The 25,535-nt window shown below is 47.6% G+C and overlaps 1 protein-coding gene across 29 annotated transcripts in view; it reads left to right on the top strand.

The window, feature by feature from the left end:
• The window catches only part of LOC135919011 (uncharacterized), a 997,771-nt gene that overhangs the window by 490,459 nt on the left and 481,777 nt on the right, over positions 1 to 25,535 (top strand). Inside the window, exons 7-8 of one of the 29 annotated variants that reach the window (XR_011508271.1) lie at positions 5,299 to 5,488; positions 13,037 to 13,115. The exons of 27 other annotated variants lie outside the window; for them this stretch is intronic. The gene's annotated coding sequence lies outside the window, so the exon portion shown is untranslated. Of the gene's footprint in view, positions 1 to 5,298; positions 6,398 to 13,036; positions 13,116 to 25,535 lie in introns of those variants that run through there. One more of the 29 variants, XR_011508270.1, reaches the window with a different exon arrangement.

Here is a 25,535-nt window from a genome sequence, read left to right as displayed (position 1 = left end):
CAGATAACAGGAATGGCTACACCGATGTGTATCAGGTAAAGGATGCGCCGACTGCTGCGTATCTGTAGTTGCGTAAAAATGCTACATATATATATATATATATATATATATATATATATATATATATATATATATATATATATATACACTGTGAGCGAAAATGCTCAAACTATATGCAATGAGAAGATACAGGTCTTTGTTAATGCGTGCTTGATAGGTTCTATGTTGATGGTTTCCGACGAGGAGGTGCACAATTCCATGCTCTGTCATGAGGACTGGTAGATGCGTTCTAACTTCAAAAATGTGACGTATGGAGAATACGGACAATTAACCGGCGTTTCCTGAGCGCGGACAATGCATGGTCATAAATTACCTTTAGGCAGGTGCAAGGCGCCCTGGAACCTTTAGTGGTTAATAAGGGGCTGTATGGCAGTTGACACTGTCGCTTTATGCTATGAGAAGTCATTAATTTCAACCATTCTGCAAACAAAGCTTCCAATATTGTAAAAGAAATGCAGAGCAGTATCGCTTCACCTGATTGCATAAGCAGACTTAAGTGGCACTGCGTCTAACTTTGAACAGCCTGTATGTATTATATTTGTGTTATGAGGCCTGTGTTGTGTGTGAATTGAAGCATTGATTTGTGTAATCTGTTATGTATCCGGCGGTAATGGGTGCTGCAGACGCTATAGCGGAGGTCAGCGGGCAATAGGAGACACGATCGTTCCGATTGTAAGCCTGAACTTCATTTAAGGTGCTACGCATATGCTCGTCCATCAGTGGGAATCAGTAGTATGGAAACGGTACACCCAGTGGTAAATGCAACGAGTTCCACTTCCAGACCACAGCCGCCGTAAGGGCCACCCCAGCCCCAAGCCTCTCAAGCACAACTTCTTCCGCCTTGGTTAGGTTAAGGGGAGGGAGCAGACGCAGTGTGGTATAAGAGCACTTGCCCACGCAATTTTTATAATGGCTGAAAGGGACTCATTTGAAACTTTGGTCGCTGATCGCGCTAGAAATTGTAATGTGTTTTACGCGCCGAAAGGCAGCCTTGATCATGAGGCACACTACAATAAGGGCCTAGGAGTGATTTTTCAATTTGGGGTTCTTTAACGTGCACATGAGTTCAAGTACACGAGCGTTCTTTTTTCTTTATTTTCTCTTTTCATCTTTTTTTTTTTCAATTCACTCCCATCAAAATTTGGCCGCCGTGACCGCGATAGAATGCACGACCTGAAGCTCAGCAGCGAAAAACTTTAAGCGCGAAGCTACTGCGGCTGGTATCGCATTACGCATGTAAGCCTGCAACCAACTCTAGAGGAAACGCTTGCCATAGCGCCCATCCATTGAAACGTTCAACTGCAAGGACGCCGCCATGTTGTTACTTTGCCCGGCCGCGCAGGCGCCCACAAAGAGATGCGAGTCAGACGAGCCGCGCAATGAGCGCGACACGGAGCCTCCCTTCATCATGGTGGCGCAATATATTCAGACGCCTGCAAACGCGTCCTTGAAGGCGCGATAATAATTCGCTAAATATTTTGTAAATGTCCTTCCGGTATTTCTCCAAAAATACACGGTATCAGCTTTACACAATCTCTGTGTAAAGCTCGTGGAAATGCTAGTTTTGTTAGCCTGACAGGAATGGGAGGTAGCAACTTGGCGGCGCCTTTTCGGTGGCTACTAGTAGTAGTATAAAACTTTTATTTAAAAAAAGAAAAAAAAAGAAAAAAAATCACATTCAGGTCCAGTGGGTGGGTCCCTCAGTCCAGGGCCCCACTGGCGATCGCGGCACGCTGGGCTTGGTCGAGAAGGGCCAATTGGTCCTCCCGCACCGTGCTGGCTAGCCACACCTCCCACTGCCTACTGTTGGAGTTTTGCGCCATAAGGGTTGATTGGATTTCTTGTGGCCGACTCTGGCACGACCATGTGATATGGTCAAGAGATGGTCGCCCTCCGCACCAAGGGCAAGTGTTGGGATACCGGGTGGGGTGTATGTGGTGTAGTAGGAGTAGGTGTGGGTATGTACGGGTTTGTAGTCGGCGCCAGTCCCGCATTTGCGCTGAGTCCAAGGATGTGTCTGGAAAGCCATATTGTTGCCTTCCTCGTCTCTGTGCCTCTAAGATATCTTTTGCTGTGATCGGGGATTCTACGAGAGTGCGTTCCGTCGCTCGGATGCTATATTCTCGAGCGAGGCGGTCCGCCCTCTCGTTACCCGTCACTCCGGCGTGCGCCGGACACCACGTAATAGCGTGGTGTTCCGTGAGATTTCTTCCTAGGATTTTGATGGTGATTTTGGGCAGGGTGCCTGCCATGAAAAGGCGACATGCCGACTGCGAGTCGGTTAGTATTACCGCAGAACGTGCTCTATTTTCAGCGTCACGTATAGCCAGAGCCACCGCAGTAGCCTCTGCTGTGGCCACCGACCCTGTTCTGACTGTTGCGGAAATAGTAGTTTGTGCGTTTGTGGCTACCACAGTGAAAGTTTTGCTATCCTGTTTGCACGCGTCCGTGTAATAAACCTCCGGATTTCTACCGAACCTGCGTTCGAGTGTCCTGGCCCGTGCAAGGCGCCGTTGTCTGTGGTATTTCTCGCTCATGTTTTTAGGGATTGGGGACACAGTGATCTGGGCTCGTATGTTCGGTGGGAGGAGTTCTGTTTGGTCGTTACAATGTGCCGGTCTGAGTGGATACCCTAATCGACAAAGAAGTGTTCGACCTTGCTTCGTGGAATTGAGCCTTTCTCGTTGTGCAATCAGTGTTGCAGCCACGAGTTCTTCAAATGTGTTGCTAATACCCATTGCGTTAAAAAGGGTCGTGCTAGTGCAAAGCGGTAGACCAAGCGCCGCCTTATAAGCTGAGCGTATAAGGGTGTTTATTTTAGTTACCTCTGAGTTTGATACTTTTTGGAAAGGAAGGCCAAAGGTTACACGGCTTATGATAAATGCCTGTACGAGCCTTATCGTCTCTTCCTCCTTGAAGCCTTTTCTGTTTCTTGCTACTCTATTTATCATCCTAGACACGCTGTTAACCGTTTTCCGGAGATTTGCGATCGTGTGCCCTACTGCTCCATTTTCCTGTATCCATAGTCCGAGTATTCGAGCTTTAGATACCTCCTGTATTGTTTGGCCTCCCAGAGCAAGCTTTATCGGAAGTCTATCGTCCTTTCGTGTATAAGGCGCTCTTACTCGGATTAGTTCGGACTTCTCCGGGGCGCAATTCATGCCAGCTTTTGTTACATGATCCTCAACAATGCTAATTGCCTTCTGGAGGGTTTCCTGACGTTCCCCTAAAGATCCCTTTGCGGTCCAGAGAGTTACGTCATCCGCGTAAATCGCATGTCCTAAGTTTGGGATCCGTTGTAGTTTCACCGCTAGTCCTTTCATCCCTATATTGAAGAGTAGCGGTGAAAGAATTGAACCTTGCGGCGTTCCTCTTTTGGGGGTCTGTAGAACATCTGAGCGGGTGGATCCTAGCCCTATCGTGGCGGTGCGGTTGTCTAGAAAGGATTTTATGTATTCATAAGTGCGCTGTCCGCAGTTCATGTTCGATAGTTCCGTTAAAATGCTTTCGTGCGAGATGGTATCGAAAGCTTTTTTGATATCTAATGCCACTATGAATCTGTCTGCATTTCCTCTCTCTGTGTTTAATACTTCTTCTTTCAGTAGGAGAAACACGTCCTGTACCGACATATGCTGTCTAAAGCCGAACATAGTTTCCGGGAAAAGGTTGCTGTTTTCTATGTACCTAGTGAGTCTCATCTGTATAACCTTCTCAAAGAGTTTACCCAGACATGAGGTAAGGGATATGGGTCGGAGGTTTTTTATGTCCCTAGGTTTCCCGGGCTTCGGTATTAGAATTATCTCTGCATGCTTCCATGCCTGTGGGATTTGACCTCCTTCAGTCCATACATGTTTGTTAAAAAGATCTGTTAGCCCTGTTAAAGCATTGAGGCTAACATTGCGAATCATGGCGTTTGTTATTTTGTCCGGTCCAGGTGCCGTATTTTTCTTGAAAGTTTGCGCTGCCGCAAAAACCTCTGCCACCGATATAGAGGCATCTAGTTCCTCATTGTTCTCTCCTAAATATGTGGGAGTATCATGGTTTTGCATGGAATTTGCTCCTATATACATGTCTTCTAGTGTGTCTAGGAGATGGGTGTCAGCGTCTTGAAATTCGCATTCAAGTAATCGCAGATCTCGGTTCGTCGCTGTTTTTGTACTTGCAGGATCTATCATGCTTCTCAAAATGGCCCATGTATTTTTTGTGTGTAAGGTTCCTTGTAGAGATTCACAAAATTGGCGCCAATTATTGTTTTCTAGTGTTTGTGCATAAGCATTAGCCTCCTGTGTTAGTTGAGCTATACGTATTTTGAGCTTTCTATTTAATCTTTGTCTTTTCCATCGTCTCGTCAGGCTTCTGCGTGCTTCCCATAAGTGTATGAGGCGGCTGTCTACCGCTGTGATATCCGATGTTGTAGCAATCTCCCTCGTTGCGCTTTCGTGCGTTTCGCGTTTTTGCTCCACCCAGGTTTCAATATCTTCTGTGAAAATGAGCTGCTCTTGTTTATCTCGATATACTGTCCAGTCTGTAATGCAAGCCCTCCCTATGGAGCGACGGATTTTGGGGGAATTGATACCTATGGAGACAATGTTATGGTCACTGCCCAAATTTTCCTCCAAATTTGTCCACCGCGTCTCCCCTGGATGGCTCGAGAAAGCTAGATCTGGGGTTGTATCCGCCGCTACACTATTGCCTAAACGTGTGTAACACCCCGGTATTGTAATGAGTTCTAACCCGTATCGATCTGTGGTCTCAACTAGTGATTTCCCCTTCACTGAGTCTTTGTTGTAACCCCAGGCGGAGTGTGGTGCATTGAAGTCACCAACCACTAGCAGCTTGTCTTTTCGCTCCATGTCTGATATTGCATGACTTAGTAGGGTATCGAAGCATGGTGCTCGCTCTCGAGGAGGACTGTATATATTTACGATTACAGTCTTGGCTTTATTCCTTTTGCATGGCCACACCGTTAGTATTTGATGCTGTGTGTCGTGCTGTGGCATATACGTGACGCTGAGGGCCAGGTCTTTTCTCGCAAAGCTGGCGACCCTAGGATAATCAGGATTGGAATACGTCTCGTATCCTTTTAGTTTTTGTGTAATTTGCCCAATTTCTTGTAGGCATATAATGTCGGGTAGAACTGGCGCTGACTGTATATATTGTGCAAGCGCAGCATGGTTGTCACGTAATGTACGGCAATGGATGGATGGATGGATGAAAAACTTTATTATGGTCCTTTAGGGCGCGCCCTAGCGCGCAGCGGGCCGCTCCCACGTCGGGACAGAGAGGCCGAGCCTCTCCGCTGCGTCGCGGGCCCGTTGGACAGCCCATAACTGGTCCTCGAGGTTGGGGCTGTGTAGGACAGCATCCCAGCGGGAAGAAGTGTTACTTTCATCACTGCGTAACGCGGGGCATCGCCAGAGCATGTGAGGTAAGTTCGCCAAGTCATTGCATAGTGCACATGCATTTGTCGTCTGAATTTCGGGGTACATCTTGTGAAGAAGTGGGGGGTTTGGGTATGCCCCCGTCTGTAGAAGCCTTAGTGTCAATGCCTGAGGTCTATTGAGTTTGCAATGTGGGAGGGGGTAGATCCTCCGAGCCAAGTAAAAGTGCTTGGTAATTTCGGTGTACGAGGAAGGAGAGTCCCGAGTGTCAGTACCCCCGGCGTCACGCTGCCCGGTAGCTACGCGGTTGATGATCCCTCGCGCAGCTCCGTGTGCCGACTCGTTGAGGTTGGGCGGGGCACCCTCGATCTGTCCCATGTGAGCTGGAAACCAGATCAATGTGTGTGGCTTGATTTCTGTGCTTCCTAATATCCCTAGGGCCAGCTCGGATATGGTTCCTTTGGCAAAGGCCCTAACAGCTGATATGGAGTCACTGTAGATTGATGTCCTCTTGTTGTCCAATAAGGCCATCGCTATTGCAGCCTGCTCTGCGATTTCAGAGGACGTCGTCCGAATCGAGATAGCGTTCGTTATTTAGCTTTCATGATTTACGCTAACTACAGCGAAGGCCTGTCCGTCGGCGTAGCGCGCTGCGTCTACGAAACTGTTCTGCGAAGCCCTTTCACGAGCCTTTTCCAGGAGAGCCTTCGCGCGCGCCCGACGTCTTCCCACGTTGTGTTCTGGATGGACGTTTCGTGGGATAGGCGCGACAGTGATGCGGTCCCGCTGCTCTCGAGGGATGCTGCAGAACTTTGTTTTGATTACTCTGGAAGGAACGCCCAGCTCCTGTAAGATGTGCCTTCCAGCTTGTGTGGTAGATAGCCTGATGAACTGGGCCCTCTCCTGTGCTTCCGCTATTTCCTCTAGCGTGTTATGCATGCCAAGTTGAAGTAAGCGTTCCGTGGGAGTGCATACGGGGAGGCCGAGAGCTCTCTTGATTGCTTTCCTGATTAATGCATTGAGTTTATCCCTTTCCGATCTTTGCCAGTTGTGCATGGCCGCGACGTAAGTGAAATGACACATTACGAACGCATGTACCAATCTCACGAGGTTATCTTCTCCGAGGCCTTGCTGCCGGTTGGCCACTCTTCTGATTAGTCTGATGGCATTGTCCGTCTTCTTAGTGAGTCGCAGCACTGTCTGGTTGTTTGAACCACTCGACTCTACCATCATGCCGAGAATCCGGATAGCATCCACCCTCGGAATATAGCCTCCGTCTTTTGTGCGCAGTTTTATGTCGCATTCGGCCAGTGGCTTCCATCCCTTTGGTTTCGGGCCTCTGCGCTTGGGTCGATAAAGTAGCAGTTCCGACTTGTGCGGTGAGCACCGAAGGCCCGTGGATTCAAGGTATCTCTCGGTAGCATCAACCGCCTCTTGCAGGGCCGTCTCTACCTGTCCGTCACTACCTCCAGTACACCAGATGGTAACGTCGTCTGCGTATATGGTATGACTGATACCGTCAATAGCAGAGAGTGTCCGGGATAGACCGATCATGACTAGGTTAAAGAGGGTTGGGGATATGACTGACCCTTGTGGCGTCCCTTTAGACCCCAGCTTAATCATGTCTGAAGTGAGGTCCCCGATCTTAAGGGTGGCTTCTCTGTCTGACAGGAAAGATCTCGTATAGGAATGAAAGTGCTTCCCCAGGTTTAGGCTCGAGATTGTGTTTAAAACGCACGAGTGAAGAATGTTATCAAATGCCTTTTCGAGATCTAGACCTAGTATGGCTCTCGTGTCCCGCGTATTACAGTCAATAATGTGATGTTTGATGAGCTTCATCGCGTCCTGCGTCGAGAGTCCGACCCTGAAGCCGATCATGTTGTGTGGGTAAATGTCGTGGTCCTCCAGGTAGCGTGAAAGCCTGTTTAGGATTGCGTGCTCAGCAACTTTCCCCACGCACGATGTGAGCGAAATTGGGCGGAGGTTATCGAGGCTGGGCGGCTTGCCTGGCTTGGGGATGAGAATGGTGTTGGCAGATTTCCACATTCCCGGGACTTTACCATTGCTCCACGCTTGGTTAATGATGTCCTTTAGGTATTCGATGGACTTCTCGTCCAGATTCCGTAGAGCTTTGTTTGTGATCTTGTCCGGACCCGGAGCCGATCTGCCGTTGAGGGCGTGGAGCGCCTGCCTGATCTCCTCAATCCCGAATTCTGCGTCGAGCTCGGGGTTCTCGGAGCCTTCGTAGTCAGGGGAAGGTGGTGTAGGGCACGATGCGACTGATAGGTACTTCTGTACGAGTTTCGATAAAATTTCCTTGCTCGAATATTCTCGCTTGGCTGTGTGTAGGGTGCGCGCCAGTGTGTTGCGTTGGTTGGTTCTAGTGTTCGTCTCGTCGAGGAGATGCTTTAGGAGGTTCCAGGTGCCACCGTTGCGCATCTGCCCGTCGATCGAGTTGCACACCTCATCCCATTGCTGTTTACAGAGGGCCCTGCAGTGTTCCTCTATAGTTCGGTTGATTTCCGATATCCTTTTTCTGAGTCTGCGGTTGAGCCGTTGTCCTTTCCACCTGGCGAGGAGGGATTGCTTGGCCTCCAATAGGTGAGCTAGACGGCTGTCCATCTTTTCCACCGGGAGGTCGGTACAAACCTCTTTGGTGGTAGCTTTGATGTCGTGTCTAACCTGTGCAACCCATTGTTCGAGGCTAGGCTTGTCCTCACTCTCCATTCGCTCTTCCCTTATTTTGCGAAATTTGTCCCAGTCTGTGTACTGGAACATGCGCTGTCTCTTCTGGTCGACTTGGAGGTGCGTGGCCAAGATATAATGGTCGCTACCAAAGTCTACCCCGAGGTTTGTCCACTTGACCGCTGCAATGCTCCTGACAAAGGTGAGATCCGGTGTCGTGTCACGGCTCGACGATGTTCCGCATCTGGTGGGGAACGCTGGGTCCGTGACTAGCATCAAGTTAAGGTTTAGAGCCTCACGCCAGAGGTCCTCCCCCTTTTTAGTGTTATATGGGTAGCCCCAGGTGTGGTACGGCGCGTTGAAGTCACCAGCTATGATCAAAGGGGAGTCGCGCGCTAGTTGCGTGGCCTTGGTGATGAGGGCTTTGAAGCGCTGTCGTTGAGCTTTGGGACTACTGTAGACATTCAGTATGAATATACTTTGGCGGTTCGTTGGGCTAGGGATGATCTCTATCATCATGTATTCAACTTTAGTTGCGGTCATCTTAAGGTCGTGAGTGATGTGGGTCAGCTTGTTGTCAACCAGTACGGCGATCCCCCGTCCTTCTTCGTGCTTTGCTACGGGCCTGTAGCCAGACAGCGTGACGTTAGATGTTAATGTTTCTTGTAAAATGATAACATTTGGCTTCTCTGCATGCGAGCGAATATATTGTTGCAGGGGAGCCCTCTTGGGAAGGTAACCCCTGCAATTCCATTGCCACATCTTGAATGAGCTAGTTTGAGTGGCCATCGTGTTGCTCTTGAGTTGCTGTGCTAACCATCGGAGAGCCGATCGCCTCCGAGCTGTTACTAGTCGATGCTGTTGGGGGTGTAGGAGCTGTAGGTGCCAGCACAGGTGCTACAACGTTTTCTAAGAAGGATTCAATTTTGCTGATCCGCTGATTAGTGCGCTCCTCCATGGAAGCCATGTTGCTTTGGAAGAGCGAGAACTTTTCATTTATCTGCTTAATGCTGTCACTGAGAGCGGAGAGCAACTCGCGAATCTCCGATTTGGCCCTGCCTGGTGCTCTTTCTTGCTCGTTAGCGATTGCCCTCTTTTTAGCGGGTCTCTCTGTATCGATCTTCTCAACCATGGGGACTTCCATTGGCTGGGGAGCGGCCGGTTGCTTATCCGTATCGCTCTTCTCAACCATGGGGATTTCCATTAGCTGGGGAGTGGCTGGCTGCTTGTCAGCCATGACGGGTTGACCGCCCTTCTTAATCTCAGCAATTTCTGTCATCAGTCGAGCTATTGTGTTCTTCATCATCTCGTTTTCGCGCTCAAGTTGTGCTAGTCTGTTGTTACCTCTATCATGCTCTGGCGGTGAGCCCCGCGTTACCTTTTCCGGTAATTCATTAATTCCCGGTAATTCCGGTAATTCCGGTAATTCAGGTACGGCAATTCCATTGCCATACCTCAAGGTTTTCAATGTTTCTGTGTGTCGTGTCAGCCATGATTGGTACTATCGCTATCCGTCGTCTCTATCACTTTAGGACGACGGGTAGGAGCTCCTGGGCTATCATTAAGGCGTTTTCGTGTGGTTACTTTGATGCAGCTTAGGGAGTTGTCTACGTGTCTCTTAAGAGCACGCAGTTCTGCGAACATCATCTGTACTTGATGTGTGATTGTTTCCAGCTGCTTTCCTATGGGCTCTTCTGGTGTTGGTGTGGGTTTACTAACATGTGTTGTAGACGCTTCGTTTGTTTTGTTTGCGAGGTCGTGCATTGTTTGCTTAAGGGCAGCCATCTCTTTCTTCAGTTCTTCCAGACTGGCTTTTAGTGATCTATTTTCTTCTATAAGTTTCTGATCCGCGACCGATTTGTGATTCGTATGATGTTGTGCAGTGGGAGCTGCAACTTGCGCCCAGCTTACCTTTGGTGCCGCCATTTGTGGTTGGCCAATGGTTTCCCTGGACTGAGGGTGTTGAGGTGTTGCCTTCTTCATCTTGGACTTCTCTGGTCCCCGCCCGGTTTCTTGACGATGTACTTCCGGGAAATTTTCCTGGTCGAAGGGAATAGATCCTTCCGTGGTATATCCGTGCTCTTCTTCCTCCGACTCGAACCACCTTTGTTTACGCTTGAGGCTGCATTCCTTTGGTGGCTTCCATTGTTGGCGTCCTGACGACGGTTCTGGTCGGCGAACCTGTTTTAGACGCTTTCTGCAGCTTCGGTCCCCCGTTAGGTGGGCTTCACCGCACGAGGCACACTTCGGGTTACATTCGTGTCCGTCTGCAGGATCTTCCGTTCCACAAATCCTACACACACACAGTTCCGGTTGTGGGCACACATCAGTTCTGTGACCCAGCCTTTGACATGTTTTGCAGACTTGCACTGTATTTCGATACGGATAGCAGGCCATTTCGCCTCCCTCGTAGTACACATATATTGGTACTACGTTTCCGAAGAATACAATGACGGCACTCTTAGTGTCCCCCAGCATTCGTGCGTGAGCGACTTCCACGTTTAGCGTGCGCACTCTGATTTTCGATTTAAGGACGTCTGAGGGCGTATGTGGGGTGAGTCCGTGGATTACCCCCCGAACTGCTCCGTCCCCCAGAGCTACATACGCTTTCACCGCATGGGGTTTTCCATTTATCTTGAGTGATGTAATCTGGCGCAATGTGTTTGCGACTTCCTTTTCTGGGGTTGAAACAATTACAATGTTCGATCCAGGCTTAATACGTAGCAGAAACTGCTCACCTTGGATCTTTTCATTGCAAGCCTCTATAATAGCACGGGCCAACACGGGAGCTGTAATTGCTCGAAGCGGGAGTCCTTGATGTGGTCTCACAATGACCTTGAAATCGTCCTTTGGTAAGGGTGGTAGTTTCTTCCCGTTGCGTCGCGGGCGAAATCTTGGCTTGTCTGCGGTCTTTGGAGATTCGTTCTTCCGGTGCTCCTGCGCACGTTCTCTCCGTTGCATTTTTCTTTCCCTGACGGACACAACTGTGGTCCATCCCTCTTGAGCGTCTTGAATGCGTTTGTCGGTCGTATTCTCACCGCTGTTGACGGTGGACGGTGACGGGCTTATCTCTGCGTCGGTGGTCATCGCCTGGTGCGGTCGGATGTCCGTGCAATCCATGTGCTCTTCGGTGTTGGAATCATGGCTGGTCGAGGCTCTTCCCGCTGAACCGCTTTTCGCACAACGCGCTGGAGTTTGAGACGCCATCAGCGTCGGCGTCGCGGCGGAGTCGCCGCCGGCGTCGCGGCTGCCGCCGCTCGCTACTCGTCGGTAGGCCTACACTGGCTCACTTGTGGAGGTAGCAATCCCTTCGTGGTATTTCCGTGAAAAATGGTCCAAGGGCCAAAATTCTGGCCTCCCTGGCTGCCGCTTGACTTCCCGGAAACGATGAGGTGCACTTTTCGTAGGTTCGAAGAACTGGACCACACGAAAAACATGGAAATTGCGGAGCGTGATGCGAGTGCGTCCACACTCCTCGATGCCTTGCTCTCCGGAGTGTGCTCGGTGGCTACTACTTTTCGCGCAAGTTCACTCTATTGTGTCTGGCACTCAAATCATTACGATGTCACGCCTCAGTGCACTATCAACCAATGTAGAGGACAGGCATATATACTTAGTCCAGCAAAACGAGAAGACAAGCATTTTTCGTTAGCAGAAAAGCAGATCTCGGTATGAAGACACGTGCTGCGAATATGTTTCGTAGATACTATTTAATCGCTGTTTGCATTTCCGCAGAAACCATCGGGACCTGTAGAGAAACTTATGAAGAGATCCCAGGGAACCTGTCGAGTTTGTCTAGCATACCAGGAAACCGCTTTTCTTAAGCTACTGGCTCCAGTCACACTTTAGGCGGCATTCTTATGCTCTGTAACACGAAAATTCATTGATTTTTCTAGGCTTAACCGTAGATGTTGTGTGCTTTCGTATACTGGACTTCATTGATTCTTCTGGGCCCAATTATTTCACCATAAAAGTTAACTCAGGCGATATTTTGCCGAGATGTCTGGGAAATTCATTGGAGACGTTCTTTTCGACATGCACGTCGGCGAGATCTTCGAAGCAGCAGGGCTGAGATAAATAAATCCTGAATTTTACGTGCCAAAACTACGATTTGAATTTGACGCACACTGCAATGGGGCACACGAACTTTTCACCACCTGGGGCTCTTTACCGTGCACCTTAGTCTAAGTACACGAATGTTTTCGCATTTCTTCGCCATCGAAATGCGGCGGCCATGAGCACAGTTGAGAGTAGAGAAGATTTATTAGAAATTGTTCCATCAATCACCTGAACCCTCATACTCTTTCTTCTCCTCAGCTGTCGGCTACATTGTGTTCCGAGTTGCATAGCTGTATGCGCGGAGCCTACTGGGAATTAATGACAGACGACAAAGTCGACGACCGTGAGGTCTAGTTTGACATGAGATGTTGCTATCTTCAGAAGTTATCTGTAAATGCGTCACTCATGGTTGGAAAGTGGTGATGGATTGTTGGCTACACAAGCTTCAGTTTTCACGAACCGCGAACACAGTTTGAGCTAATGTCGGTCTCCTTTAGCCGATGGGGTTTGGCCCAGCACATTCCCCAAGTTTGTGCGCCTGCTACTCACAGGCCCGAACTTGGGCACAAGCCAACAGATGAAAAAAGACTGTTTTTCTATAGTGCAGTGTTTACCACACGCATTTGAGATCAACCATTTTTCATTTCGTAAAGCGCACACCCAAATAAGTGAAACGCGATGAGACTGCACGTTATAAAGATCGATACGTTCCCGTTCGCGAAGGCTGCCAGTCGTAGTCACTGGCACTTCCCTTAATAAATGAGAAGACGTAGATGGGTGTGCTTGTACATATTGTTAAGCAGGCTCATTATTTAACCTAAGAGATTCATTCTTTGCTTCCTATCTTAAAGGGGAAAAAGTGGCGGCCACTTCAAGACATCAGCGTGAAACAACTGCCTCGTTCTTCTGCCAACGGTTTGAGTATTCGCACCGGCACTCGACGTTCCTGAGATGAAACTACGCGTTCCAAAAATGAGATATTGTACACAAGAAGTCCTAATATAACTCTGATTTCTAGTGCACTTGAACTGTATGATGAAAACAGTACGAATGACGATAAATATGCAGTACTATGTCCGTTCTCCTGCTCACTCCTCTCAAGGTGTCCCGCCAGGTCTGTACAAGTTACAGAAAACGTGACAGGCTGGTGTGGCATGCGTTGCAATTTAAGATCGTAAGCTGGAGGAGCGGCCGATTAGGCGCTCCATTTTTGCCACCACACTCGGCAGAATCTTCGCGTCGAAATCTCTTAGTGTTGTTTTCACGAAAACGATCAGAACTGTCCACCCAGCGCCGACGGTGAGCTGCGGCTTGCCCGGCGGCTAGTCCTGCCCTGTACACAGCGCTCTGCTGATGTTGGCTCGTTGCAGCCGCATGCGTAGTTCTACGATCAGCTTCAGCAGCGGTTTGTAACTTGCGTGGAGGCGCCATAACGTGTACGGAAAGGTAAACAGAGGTATCCAGACTACGTTGCGCACATGTCACATCCCTTGACCCGTGGCAAGGTACGTTTCTGTTCTTAATGCTGATGATAATGGTGATTTATTGGCATTCCCTTCAAAATGGTTTAGCGATAAATTGTCACCTAACCTGCTTGACTTTACCAGGACAAGCTACATGCAGATGGAACTGCTGCACGTCGGGATACCTGCTGGAATATAGCGAAAGAGAAATGCAAACTTTGTACGTATCGACGCTACGCGGCGCCGTGTCACACTACTTGTGAAACGGCATGATACGATATCCTATTGATTATGATGAAGATTTAATGACATTCCCCTATAAAATGGTGCGGTGATAGTCACCTAGCGTGCTTGAATTATTCAGATCATACAAGTTTTTCATTACATCAGTATCTATATAGCTCTGTAATTTCCTTTTTCTTCAGAGTTCTCCATCTACCTTGTACCGCTGCCTAAGCACCTGTACATGGCAAGCCACGTGGTGTAATAATATGAAACTCCAATGCAACGGCTGTACGTACAGAGTCTAAGTGGCCCACATCTCTCAACGGAAGGCAAGCGGCACGATACGATGTAAATAATGGTGATGATTTTGAAGACGCCTCTTAAACGCGGCAGTGATATAGTCTCGTAGCCAAGTTTATTTAATTAGGTAGACAATGCATAGTTTTTCTAGAAGTCTACTATACATCTTAGTCTTTTTTCTTGCTCAATCTTTCTTTAACTGTCTTGCACTGCTATCTGCGCGTCTCCTACATCACGTTCTTCCTCGTTTAATAATACAATGAAAAATTTGCACACATCGATGCTACGTGGTGCGCATGTCGTATCGCGTGTCTCCTTGCGTGCTAGGACGCCTTTATAGGGCATTTTTCTGCTGTGTGCTACGCGGCGCTGGCTTGGCTAAGTGATAGAGTAGCTGACTCCCGGACAACGGTCCCGGGTCCTATCCCGGCGGTAACTGGACTTTTGTTTCTCATTACTTGGGATAGCTGCTACGGACAACGGACATCGTCACCAGTGATCTCCAATTGCGCCTGTCTTGCGCTAGCTGAGTCCAACTTGCGCTCCCAAATTTGCTAAATTTCTCATTCAAACTAATTTTATGCCGTCATCGACAGTACTTCCCTTCTCTTGGTACTCATTCTGTAACTCTAATGGTCCACTAGTTATCTGCCCTGCGCATACCATCGCCTGTCCAGCTCTATTCCCCCGCCCCCCTCCCATTGTCATCGAGGTTTTCTCTCTCATCTATACTGTTGTCTTCCTACGTTAAAACGTTACGTTAAATGTTAAAACGTTAAAACGTTAAAAACGTTACGCCTAACGTTTTTTGTTCCATTTTTCTTTTCGCGGTGCTTAAGCTTGTTCTTGAGCTTTGTTATTGTCGAAGTTTCGGCCCGTATCTTGGAATTGGCAAAATGCATAGATTGTATACTTTTCGAGCAAACTGCTAATCTTACAGTCAGGAATTACGTACTGCCTGCGGTACTCACTGCAGTCCATTTTTATTCTGTTGTAAATTTCCTTCTCCTGATCTAGGTGCTCTGTGAGTAATTTACCTAAATGAACGTACTATTGCACAAATCCTAGAGGACGACTGGAGATTGTGAATTCTTGCTCCCTTGCGAGATTACTTAACATTAATGTTGTCTTCTGGGTATTAAATTTCAAATTTACTCTGATAATTTCTCTGCTAAGGCCATCAGTAATTTGTTGCAATTCATCGCGAGTGTTGCTCAGCAGTGTATATTCAAATACAGATTGCTTTGAAACGTAGGATATTGAAGGTTGATGAAGCATAATAAATAAAGCTGCAGAGGAGTTCACCGATGACTACGATGCTCCATAATGCAAAATTTGTGCGCCCCTTTTTAGGGGTGTCGAATTCCACCGGTTGCGTCACTCATTGTTCAGAAAGAAGGCATGAACACGGGAATGGCGCGTCTTACTCCTCAGCACAAGCCAGCGCTGTGTTTCCATATTTCGTATCAGTGGATGTGTTCGCCAAGTGCTTGCTGCATGCCTTGGTATTCAGATCATCGGCGCAATACGGCGTACTACATGACTGTGACGCCAAGTCGTAGACTCGTGGGGCACCATGGATGAAGGAAACTGAGGAGAGGCCTTAGCCCCTCCGCGCGCTAGGAGAAAAGTGTGGAGGAAGTGACGTAGTAGGGTCTTCTTTGTTTTGCTGTTCTTTTCATTTCTTTGCTGTAGTGGCCCCGCCTTCGGGCCACAATTGCGGCTTTGTTATTGTGCTGTAAGCGGGCACGTGTTGCTCCGTAGGTTTCGCACCGTGGCAAAGGTGCCGTGCGGGCAAATTTGCGTTGGTCTCCGTGTTTTGTTGTGCTGCGTTATCTGGACCTTACTCTGCCGGATGTTGCTGTGGCCAGGTGGAACAGAAGGAACCAAAGTTCGTGAAATAAATGCGCGTGCAACGCTGCATTTAATGTACCGCGCCATGGCAATGGCAACGGACGAACGAATATCCGCGGGAAATTTAGCCCTCTTTGGCGGAATCATGCTAACGTGCTAACGATTGCTTAGTATTACTGCAGAGCGCGCGGGTCCGGGCAACACGGTTGCGCGCAGCACGGCATGGTTTCGCGAGAAATGTAAACAAGACAGGAGAGGTGGCCCGATAGGCGGAGCAACGCGATGAGCAACGCCAACTTCCGGCTTCAATTTCGCTTCACAAAGAGTGATGTCAGGGCCTCTCCTGAGTTTCCTTCCTCCGTGTGAGGCACTCCGCTTTCCTCCTCACCCTTTCGCCACACTCTCCTCCTCCGGTTTCCGGCTCATGCCTTCGCTGTAACCTCCTCCGATCTCCTCCTCGCGCTCTCTTCGCTACTGCTGTGTTCCAACCCCCGCTGCGCTCCGCGTTCGATATTTCATCCTTCGCTGTGCTCGTTCGCTCGGCGAGTCCGAGGGACGCCGATGACCCCGACGCTCAACGCAGCAAAGGGCACCTAAAGGCCACCCCCACATTCAGCGTTCTTAACGGCGTCTTCTGGCACCTTCCGCATGAACGCGTGTCCAGCCACTCTAGCGGCACGCGGATCAGCACTGATTGTTCTGCGCTCATTAAGCCACTTCCTACTGCGGCGGCGAGATCTGGGGCGGCTTGCTCGAACGTTTAATAACGAAAATAATAAAGAATTTAGGAACGCGTTCTAATGCGGATTAAGAATTGTCTACGGAGCATTTTCGAACACGTTCCTAAATTTATTATTATTTTCGTTATTAAATGTTCGTGCAAGTCACCCATCGTGTCTCTTGAGCAACGACGCCGAGTGAAAAAAACGCTCAGCACCTCAGCATTGACGCATAGACGCGTTGAACCTCAGCATCGACGCCGAGTGACGCCGGGTGACGAAACGCCATGAGAACACTGAATTTGGGGCGGCATTAAGAGCTGCGCTGTAAAGCGGCTGAAGCCACAAGCATGAAGATCAAGCAGATCCACGCACTCACCATGATTGCCATACTGGCAGAATGGTCGCAGCGCCAGAGTTCGCTTTAGTTATGAAGGCGAAAGTCTTATGTCTCATCGGTCAGTCCGCCAAGAGCGAAAAAGTGTTCCAAAGGTATGAACGGAATGCAAAAAAAGGTTACGAACCCTGTACTTGATTTTAAAATTGATTTTAAAATTATAACAGCGCTAACACATGCAACCACAAAAGAACAATGACGAGACACAAACGCTTGTGTCTCTTCCTTGTTTTTCTTTTTGTGGTTGCATCTGTTAGCGTTGTTGTAATTTTAAAATCACCTATGCATGAACTGGCCCAGAAAAAAGTTTTAATGAACTCTCCACCTTTGGTGGGACCTGAACCCACAGCCTTTGGCGTTAATTAGGGCTACCAATGCTCGATCTTTGGCTTGAGTCTAACCACGACTCTTTGTGAGAGTCGAACCCTAGACCTTTGGTGTTAATAAATGCGAAGTCAATTCAGGCACAGTTAATCAAGATACCGCTAAGCCGCAGCAACCTATGTTCTATGTTGGAAATCACAGCTTCGTCGTTTTGATCACTAAGCGAAGTACGCGAAGCGAAATCAGGGAGTGACGGCGAGAATTAGGAAGATGAGTAAATGAGTTACGCGGGGTGTGTACATTATGTGTCCGTCATTATGTGTCCGGCACATGGGCTTTCGCCTTCGTTTTACGGATAACGCTAACACCCTGTGAATTTTATTGCACAAAACTCTATGGCCCAAGCTAACGTTAGAATTTTGTCTGCACGAGATTGGCGCGCTCGACATTGGGCGGCATCTGTGTCACATAACGGGCTGGAAAATAATAATTTCCGGAAGATTTTATTGGGTTTATTACTTAAAATGAAAATTCTGTTTGTATGACCACCCCCCAAAAGCTACAGAAATTCTGAGACTTCTCTACCGATGCATAAGCATTGTTTGGCTCCGTTGTGACTTCGTTTTTACTTAGTTTTGCTAACTGGCTTTTCCTAGCTTATGCGCATCTACTCATGCACTTTCCGGGGGCGAAGGATACTAAGGCTTTAGTAGACAGTGGTCGGAGCTTCTCGCTGCATCCGACTTCTTGAATGCAATTGTGCAAATGAAGCCAAAATGCTGAGAACAAGCGCGCATCGTCAGAGCAGGACAGTCGAGGCGTGCTTAGAATACATTCAGAAAAACTGTTAGATTTATCAATCGCAATTCCGAACATATGTTTTCACCGACATCCCACGCACACGCTTTAACCCTGTACCCATAGTCCTTTCGTCGCACATGTGACCGTCTAATCCTGCTGCACGAAATCGTACACTAATCGACTAACATTGAACCGCCTATCTCACTAGTCACATATACTTACCGACTAGCCCGACGTACTCACCCATTAAACATAGATCCCTTGGTTGCAATAATACATTTTTTTTAAGTTTTCTTTTTTTCCACACACTATTGAATTAAGCAATAACTTGAATGGTTCTCTGTGTTTATTGCCGACTAATCAATTTCAGGAAGAACTGCCTAACCACGTGCGTTAGTTAACATTCTTGTGTTCATAAGTGATGCAACCCGTCTCTAAATTAGATAGCATTGCTTTAGATACATCTACTTACGACAGGTAGTGACCGCACATCCAAGTCATGAGGCTGAAATAATCAGAAGAATAAGAGTGGGCTGGGGTGTGTTTGGCAGGCCTTCTCAGATCATGACCAGCAGGTTGCCTTTAACCCTCAAGAGAAAAGTATGTAACAGCTGTGTCTTACCTGTGCTCACGTACGGCGCAGAAACCTGGAGGCTTACGAAAAGGGTTCTGCTAAAATTGAGGACAACGCAATGAGCTATGGAAAGAAGAATGATGGGTGTAACCTTAAGGGATAAGAAAAGAGCAGATTGGGTGAGGGAACAAACGCGAGTTATTGGCATCTTAGTTGAAATAAAGAAAAAGAAATGAGCATGGGGAAGACATGTAATGAGCAGAGAAGATAACCGATGGTCATTAAGGGTTACGGACTGGATTCCAAGGGAAGGGAAGTGTAGCAGGGGACGGCAGAAAGTTAGGTGGGCGGATGAGATTAAAATGTTTGCAGGAACAACATGGCCACAATTAGTACATGACCGGGGTAGTTGGAGAAGTCTTTGCCCTGGAGTGGGTGTAACAAGGCTGATGATGATGATGATGATGATTTGTAAATGAATGATAAAATAAGTAAACATATAATTAAAAGGGAACACCAGCTGCCGCAGTTACTGCGAAGCGTTGCGTTAGTGGAGAGTGCATCACCGCGAAGCCATGTGACCCTCGCGGTCGCTCTCGCAAAAGGTGCCTTACGCACGTTCATTGTCCACGCAGTCTCTCGCCGCCGAGATATTTTATGCGAAGCATATTACGAGAGCTCAACCCAGCTCCTCAGGCGCGGCGGTGTCGCCTTGAAACCACGTGACACCGTGACGTCACGACAGAGGAGAAGTGGCGTTGGCTCAACTCTTGCAAGACGGGCTGGGTGGGAATCGAACCAGGGTCTCCGGAGTGTGGGACGGAGACGCTACCACTGAGCCACGAGTACGATGCTTCAAAGCGGTACAAAAGCGCCTCTAGTGAATGCGGTGTTGCCTTAGAAACGAGCTGTTTCTAAGGCGTGCGTCTCTTGCTCAGGCGCACATTTCGTTGCCGCGCCGAACGCTGCTTTGCTCGACGCTCACCGCGTCCAATGCGGGGCGCGTAGTCGCTGCCCTGTAGCCCATTGTCTTACACCCCTTGGCGGGTCGACGGGAACGCTGTCGCGTTCCACTCTTGAAGGCGAAGCAGTAATGCATGAGTTGTTTCTTCGTCTAGCCGAACCAGATATAGCCAAGCAACAGCAGTTCACCAGGCTAAACAGTGGTTCAACAACTAAAATAAAGGCTATAGTATGCTTCGCATACTGGGCTTAACCTTACCTAAGCCACAGCCATTTTTCACTCGAGGGACGCTCAGCAACGTTCAATTTGACATTGGTTCACTTCTAAATCTCTAGTTGGCCCATCCGCAAATTTAATGTTGGCCCAACCCCACATTTAAATTGCGACTACGCCAAATTTCAAGTAGGCCCACTGTGTAATCGAAGTTCACCCACCCCCAACGTTAAGTTGGCCCATCCCCAAATTTAGGTTGGGCCACCCCAACCGTCAAATTCAAGTTCACCAGCCCCAAAATATTTTTTGGCCCACATCCATATTTCAATTTGACCCACCCCCAGAATTAAAGTACGCGCAACCTGAAATTTAACTTGGCCCAACCTCAAGTTTAACTTGGCCTAACCCCAAATTTAATTTGGCCCACCTCCAAATTTCAATTGGCCCACTCCCATATTTCAGCTGGTCGTTTCCCAATTCGCAGCTGCCTCAGGATGAAATTTCAATTTGGCCCGCCCACATTTCAAGTTGGCTAAGCCACAAAGGTAAAGTTTAAAGTTGGCCCACGTGGAAATTTGAAGTTGGCACACCCCCAACTTTCAGTTGTTCAATCCCTAAATTTCAAATTGTCTCTAAGCCCACATTTCATGTTCACCCATGCTCAAATTTTAGTTCCCTTACCGCTACTATAAGCTTCCCCATGCATTTTCTAAGGGCTTTCTATATCTTTAATTATTCTCTTTTTTTTGTTTTAAATTGTTCTAAATTTCTAAAAGCTACCAGTCATATATATTTACACTACCAAAACCACTAAATGTCCAAAGCTTGCAAATTACTCATTTTGTGGAGCTACGATGCAGTACACTTCTCGCGTCACAAGGCTGGGGAGCTCGCACGAGAATGCTTACTCATTAAAATGCTTCTAAGGGACGAGGAATGGAGAGCTCTTAATTCTCCGAATAAACGCATGCGGAACTCAGCGTTTACAGAGGCGCAATCGCAACGAAAGTGAAACCTTGAGTGGGCAAGGTGGGCGCTCAAAACGCAAGCACCGAGCGTTTTCTGTCTGCAACAACAGCAAGAAGCTCTGATGGGGACGCGTTGGAATGCAGGCGAGGAGGTCGGTGGTCAAATTGTACGGCACTAAAAAAAAACACGACATTTGTTTTTTTTATTTACGAAAACAAGACTGGCGGTACAAACGAGTTTAGTGGGGTGATCATCAGCGTGCGTTGTAAATTATGGGGTTGGTCGTCATTTGAATTACGCAGTCTTGGATTCAAGAGAACAGTATGTTGGGTTTTATGCGCCGAAAGCCCGCTTTGATTATGAGCCATGCTATACTGAGAGACTCCGTCTGGCTTTCCTAATTTGGGGTTGTTTAACGTGTACCTAAATCCCAGTATACGAGTGATTCTTTTTTTCTCTTTTTTTTCATTTTGCTTCCGTTGAAATTTGGCTCCCGCGGCCGCGATTGAATGGACGACCTTCAGTTCAGTAGTGAAACGCCTTAGGAACTCAGCTACCGCGGCTGTTATCACACTAAAAAAAGTCCGCAACGTTCACCTTTACAGTTGATATAAGCAACTCTAGAAGAAACGCTCGCCATAGCGCACATGCAGTAAAATCGGCCACTGCAAAGACGCCGCCATGTTGCTGTTTTCCACCACGGCTGCATCGTGAAAACAGTCGGCTGCATCGTGACTGGCGACGAGGAAGCGGCAGGGCGTTCTTTATCTTTATCTCGTCGGCAGCGCTCGGCCAGGAGCATGCATTTCTGCCGTCATCCGACGGGAGCCGACCTTGTTCACCGAGTCCACGATTGGGAGCAGCACGATACCACTGCGCAAGCCCTCCGTCACGTGGCCTTTTTCATATTTCGCGGGCTTTCTTTACAACCCGGAAAAAAGGATTACGTCAGACGCGTCGTAAAGGAAACGTCACAATCGGTGGTTTCTGAAGGTGCTCTACGAATCTGCTTATCATGCTTGGGGCCCTCAGCCAGTAAATAAAAACGTTTTGCAAATACACAGAATTAATGAGTGATTATGCGGAAAACCAAAAATTATCTCAGTTACCATAGCCTATTGCGAATAGCATGCGTTCAGTTCAATTCGCTTCCGACGCGCCTTTTATATTTAAATTCTTGCCTCAATTTATGCGGGACACATTGTGTGCTCCGTAGAGCAAAAGGAGAAGACTAATATCACTGAAGAAGATCTCCATATAAAGACACGAGCTGAGGATATATGAGGTAAACATTATCATATCATCATCTGCATATACCCAGTAGTCTTCGGGAACGACCAAAAACTTTTATAAAGATACCAGGGCACCTATGGAGTTTGCGCAAAGCAGAAAGAGTGCTCTTTTCGTTAGGTTGGTGACTCCATGGACACTCAAGATTGTCCGCGAGGTGAAATAATTGTGGAAATTAATTCATTCTTCTGCGCTTAATCGCTGGACCCTGCACTATTTCTTGCACTGTGCATCGGGTCCTTTGCTTTCGTTCAATATTAAAATTCATTCATTCTTCTCGGCTTCAGCGTTTAATCATAAAAAGAGTGCGCGTTTCGCTAGACTTGTTGCTCCACTAACAATGTACCAGGTTTTTAACTTTCGTTCAACACTGAACTTCATTGATCCATCGGGGCGTAACCATTTAACCCTAAACAGTAACTACGTAACAGTAACTAACATCTAAGTACACGGCTGTTTTTGCACTTCGGCCCCATCGACATGCGACGGCCGTGATCAGGGTGTAGAGTAGCGCAGATATTTTACAAAATATTTCCGCAAACACCTCAAACAATACAATTTATCTTCTTTTCTGTTGTTGGTCACATTGTGTTATGAGTTAACTAGTGTTATTTAGAGCATACTAGGAATTAATGGCAGACGACAAAGTCGGCAACCGTGAGGTCGAGTTTGAAACGAGATGTTGCTGTTGTGAGAAGTTCTGTTCCCTGTGAGCAGGTGACTCATGGTTGGAAAGCCGTGATGCAGTGAAGGCTGCACAAGCCGCTGTCTTCACAAGCCCCGAGCACAGTGTGAGCCAATCTCGATCGCGGTGAGCCGATGAGGTTTGGTTAGAGCATTCCCCGTCTTTGTGTGCCTGCTACTGGCAGACCCAAACTTAGGCACAAGCCATTAGATGAAAGAGATTCCTTTTATATAGTTGAGATTGTACCATACGAAATGGAAACCAACCATTCTTCATTTCCTGAAGCGCTCATCCCAAGAAAGTGAGAAGCGCTGAGACTACGCGGTATAAGCATCGGTACTTTGCCTTTCTCGAAGGCTGCCAGTCGTAGTCACCATCACTGCCCTTAATAAATGTGACGACGTACATGTGTGTACCTGTGCATACTGTGAAGCCGGCTCATTACGTATCTTCCAAGATTCAATGTTCCTTTCTCAAATAAAAGGGGAAACAAGTGGTGGCCACTTCCGTACATCAGCTTGAGACAAGCGCCTCGTTCTGCTGCCAACGGCTACAGTATTGCCATCGGTGCCCGCTCCAGCAAGGAAACTATTCATTCCTGAAATGAGCCATCATATGCAAAAGTCCTAAAATGTCTGGTTCTGGGTATACGTGAACTGTATGCATGAAAACAGTACGAAAAGTGATAAATATGCAGTTCTATATGCGGTCTCCTGCCCACTGCTCCGAAGGTGTCCGGTCGCCAGACCTGCACTCGTTGCAGAAAATAGTCGCAGGCCTACGTGGCATACGCTGCACAGTCACATCGTAAGCGGGAGGAGCGGCGGCACAGGAGCACCATTCTTGGCACAACACACTGCTTGTTCTTCGTGGCGAAGTCTCCGAAAAAGTAGCAACCCGTCAACATTTCTATCATTAACCAAACACAAGACTGGCGGTACAAAGGAGTTTACTTGGGAGATCGTCAGGGGGCGTAGTATGGAGCTGCTCGTCTACTATAATACGGCAGTATTGGTTTCAGTAGACTATAAGAAGGGTACTGATATACTTTACAGTCTGGCATGAGATTCATAGGTAATGGTTCCGGAGAATATGCTGCGCACTGTATGGCGATTCCCCTATGGCGCGTGTGTAGTTCGGTTTTTATCGGCGGGTTTTTGCGTCCCTGGTGATCATAAATGCTCCGCTCCTTCGTTAATTACTACAGCTTTTTGACAATGGAAATGGTAGTTTCTTTCTCCTAGGTAATTAAAGCTCAAATTTAGGCTAAGTGCATGGCGGCCGCCGTGACTGCACGTAAATGTAGATCCTAGAATGTAGGAACGTTTTCGACTGTTTTTTTTTTTGCCCCAACGATGCATAACATGTTTGCGAAGTAGAGTTCTTAGTATTGGACAAAAGTATGGTCAACGTGTCAACAAACCTGTCGAAAGCGCGAGAAGCGTTCGCTAGGAGTGATGACTTGGAAGCGCATTGCTTGCGTGTTCCTGTTTGGGTACTAGTAGTGTGATTACCCTTATGTGGTACTTGCCCACATTCTCACTCTTGATCTCTTGGGTGTAGCGAGGAGATTTTTCTTCTACACAAAAAAACAAAAATCGCAATTATTATTTGTTTATATATTGACATTTGTAATACTTTGTTTTTTGCGGTTGTTTTTGCTGATGGACAGTGAAGAATTGCTGATATCATTGACCGTAGCAAAATCAGTGTGGTTTCGCTGAAGGTGGAAGGGGGCAAAGGATTTCAGTAGGCAGAATTCCTGGTTGTTGCAGCTGTCGTTTTAAATGCTTCCTCCATTGTGTCATTGCCTTCGTTAGATTGACATCAAAACAAAAAGGTGACAGTCTGTAATTTTTTGTTACAGCGACGTTTGCCAATATCAGTTTAAGCAAATGCGATGACTTATTACTACAGGCGCTCTTACAGTAGAAACAGTTTAGGAGGTCAAGACAAACAAACGAAAGCAAATATATTGGATTTAGCTTTTCAATTTTACACTAAATATTGCACCAGGTATTGCAACACTGACGCCCCTTCCGGTTTAATATAGTTTTTGTTGTTCCCTCCGTGAGAGAACTTACTAACATATAATCCGTGATTTCTTCGAAAAGTTGCATCCCCTCCCGACGAATAAAAGTGAAAGAAAAAGCGGCAGCAATATATTGTATCCTCTGCCTAATGTTCTATTCTAGTTGGTTTAAACAGGAAAAGAAACGCGACTTCAGACGAGACGTAGGACAAATGAGTGGACAGGACGAGCTGTAACTAGCAACTGAGGTTTATTACCACGAAACACATAGCAGCAAAAGATCGCGCATCAGCGTGCAGCTGTCTGTCTATATTCTATCTGGGTACTCGCACTCGGAGGCTATTTGCAAGTTCTACGTTTGTTATTTGGCGAACTTAGAAATCACGTGACAGGAACGCGGCAAATGCTAAAAGCCGAAAAATTTGGCCCGGCCAGTGGAACTAGCGGCGTATGGAGATGCGGCGTGCCGATTTCGTGAACCCCTAAGTCGAGTGCATGACGCTCAACCAAGTATGAGTACCTTGTCTGTCACGGTGAATT

Source organism: Dermacentor albipictus, chromosome 9 (genome assembly GCF_038994185.2).
Source record: "Dermacentor albipictus isolate Rhodes 1998 colony chromosome 9, USDA_Dalb.pri_finalv2, whole genome shotgun sequence".
NCBI lineage: Eukaryota > Metazoa > Arthropoda > Arachnida > Ixodida > Ixodidae > Dermacentor > Dermacentor albipictus.
This window is presented reverse-complemented; position numbering and strand designations above follow the sequence as displayed.